Here is a 3,739-nt window from a genome sequence, read left to right as displayed (position 1 = left end):
CAAACTCTATAGCAAGTTGCCTTGTCCTCTCTTTTAACTCCAAATTCTCTACTACTTTCACCATAGAATCTATTACAACATCAATCTGAACCTTAAAAAACTCAGTGTCCGCCCCGGCCAAAATTATCAAATCCTCAAGAAGACTACACACAAGAACTTCCTCACCTAATGCCATAAACAAAGTCATTGTTACATACCCCATAATATCATAAAACTTGCTATAATTCGCGGTGTTTCCCAAATACAAAACTAATTTTACAGATGCCTTAACAGCAGCAACACCACACCGTTGATCTTCTGTTACAATAGGCATAAGATCTTTAAAACCCTCAATCAAGAAATCAATATAAGGCATAAAAACCTCAGGACAAATAGGAATCAAATCATTCCATTATAACAAAGCACCCAATTTTCTATACAAAGAACTCGAACCCAAGTATCGAAACATGAAGTAAAACAGATTATCCCATTCATTTTTAGGAAATAACAAACCGGCTAAACTTGATACGCAAGAAACACAAGCTTTAAGCGTTTCATAATCCTTTTCAAGCCATAAACGATAGTTTAAGCCATTTTTTAAGTCTTTACGCGTAAATGGAGGAAGACGGAGCCAAAGAGAAGGCAGAAGATCGCGAAGAAGATTATAACAGCGAATACCTGTGATCGAAAAAGGGTTACGTTGAATCATTTCGAAGAGTTTGAGAATTAGAGCAGTTGGGTAATGGTTTTTGGTGTAATTGAACAGAGTTTTTGCTGGTTGATAAAGATGATCGTCGTTGCAATGGAGATGTAATAGAAGGTTGATCATTGGGTCGGAGCCGAATAGTTTTTTTGCGGATTAGGGTGACGCCATTGAAGAGAGCTTTGGAAAGGAACTGTGTGTAATGAACTGAAGTGAAGTTCGTTTTTGGTCAAATGGGGTTTTTGGCGGGGTTTGAACTTTGAACAGACGGAATTCAAGTTGACATTGAACATTCAAGTCAATCCTTTTTTAAGGGAAAAATTCATAAAAAGTTAACCAAAAGAGATCATGCTAGAGGCTACGGTATATACGTACAGTCAAACCGTTTTATAACAGTATCATTAGTTCTAATATTATTTGACTGCTATAGTAAAGTGTTTTTATAGAAAACATATATTATAGTAACATAATATTAAAAATGATTCCAAAAAAAATTTGGTTGTTATAGTGAAGAGGTATATGTATATAATATATATAGTACATGCATAAACGTTTAGAGTTTTCAACTTCAGTTTTCTTTTCTGGCAAATAATACAAAAATAAATTAAACAAGAAAAAGTAAAGGAGAAGGGAAAGAAGAGAGGTGATATATATATACCCGAGGATGAAACAAGCAAGAAAGAAAAAATCATGAAAAGGCATCGTTCAACATTAATGCTCCTCATTGTCATTTAGTTGAATTCTTCAAAGTGAAACTGCAAATAAGAAGAAAGAAAAAACCTTAGGTTTGAGGGTACGAAACTATTAGAGCATTGGGGATATTTATAGTGTCTATGCACGGACCAGCATTAATTGGTAACATTATAAAATTGGAAATTATTTTAATAGGTCAAAATCTACTGATACTATATATAAGCAAATTCTTATTAATGCGTACAAACTTTAATTGGTAATATTAAAATGGAAAACAATCTTCTATAAAAGGTCAAAATATATTGTAAAATACTAGTAGTTCACGCATGGGCGAGTCAAACTCCTTAATTAACTTTGAGTTGGCACTTCTTTTTTACCTAGTTTCCTTCTTCTTTTTTCGAATGCACTTCTTTTTTATTTAATCATTCGAAATTAGAACACTATTGGGTCCAACTATTTAATTTTGTGTCTTGTAAGACCCCATTAGGGCTTGCAGGAAAAAGAATGGAAAACAATCTTTTATATATAGAAGGTCGAAATATTCTTAGTGTAAGGAAAAATTTAATGCAACTACATATGGTGCTCTATAGAAACATTAATGGGTAAGCTTTGAAAAATGGAAAACAATCTTCTATAATATGTAAAAGTAGTGTAAGAAAATCTTTATACGGTCAATATATATAACTAAATTGTAAACTACTGCTATCTATAAACGTGTGTTGCACGTTAATAATGACATATGGTGGTTTAAATATTTATTTATATGAATGAACAATAAAATTTACTCCCACCGTTTACTTTTAGTTGTCAAGTATTCTAAAAATAAATTTTTATTTTTACTTGTCACTTTTCGCATATCGAGAGAAAAATAATTTATTTTTCCTGCTTTGCCCTTAGCATTAATTACTTATTTCAAATCATTTTCTAAATTCATTAAGACTATACACCAATTAATATGGGTATCATGGTAAATTATGCACTTTATTTATTGTTTCTTAAGGGGTGTGCAAAGTCAATAGTGAACAAGTAAAAGTGAACGGATGGAGTAATTAATGAGAGAACTTTTATATATAATACTACAACAATTATCTAAATGCCGAAAAATATTGTTATATTAACATAATACATGAATTCGAATGAAAGGACATCATCAGAACTTACATAAAGGATCAATTTCAGTCATGTTAAGTAGATAATTATGTATTGTAGTTTAAAGGTATCTAATATGATGGTATCTTATGGAACACTTCTTTATAGACAGTATTGTTTTGTATATGTTTCATTATAATGCTTTGGTTACTCTGCCATAACCAAAACTCTTGTTGTCGATATTGATATCTCTCGTGAAAGTGCAACACATAGTTATTCGTGTAAGAAAACATATTGTGGAAAATATAGTCCAATATTTATGATGTTTGTCCTTGTACTTTATTTATTATAACTACAAAACATAAACATACTGAAAATTATTTTCACATAAATTTGAAAGGATATTCTTTAGTTTCGGAAGGTGAAAGTTGAATTCGGGGATTAACACATACTTAGAAGCACATTGACCGGTATCATAAGTTCTGCATGTATGACGTTATTGTAAAATCTTCTATATACCATATGTGTACTATTACATAAGCTATTCAGCGGATCTTAGTTTTCAGTAGCATGACAGGGCATATTTTTCTTCAAAATCAACCTATATGCAATGGAAGATCAATTTTAACTTAGTCTATTATATATATATATATATGGTGACACTAACATATATAAGAAATAATGAACTTGACAACAAACATGTACGGTAGAAAGTCATTTGGTATTAAAATATTTAAATATTCTTCTAAGTAGTAATTGTTGGTATCATCTTCTGCTGAGTCAAAACTGAAAAATATTTTGTTTTTACCATAAAACTTAGCAATCAACCTTTTATTTAGTTGATTAACATATTCATTTATGCTAGCTAATATAGCTCTTTAATTTCTATCATGTAATTTATACAAATATTTTCCTTATTAAATACACTACTATTACTATTGGGGTTGATAACCAAGTGTTCTAGAAGAACCAAATCATCGTTTACTGGATGCTCTTCTTCGTTTCCGACACGAAGCAAGAAGCCACTGAATGTTGGATTTGTTCTTACTTTTATATTTCTTGTCATTTGAATATTTTTCATTTGAGGTCATAAGTATAATTTTAGCAAGCTAGCTTTTACAATTTCTGCTTTAGTCAATTTTGGAATTACTGATCGTACTTGACACAAATCACCTCCCAAACTATTACTTTTCCACCAAATGGTTCATCGATATCCAATATATCTCTAAAACTCTGGCGATTGTTTCGATCATTTGACACTTAGCTAAAAGCGCT

Source organism: Nicotiana tomentosiformis, chromosome 5 (assembly GCF_000390325.3).
Source record: "Nicotiana tomentosiformis chromosome 5, ASM39032v3, whole genome shotgun sequence".
NCBI classification, from domain to species: Eukaryota; Viridiplantae; Streptophyta; class Magnoliopsida; order Solanales; family Solanaceae; genus Nicotiana; species Nicotiana tomentosiformis.
The sequence above is the reverse complement of the archived record's forward strand: the minus strand, read 5'-3'. Positions refer to the sequence as shown.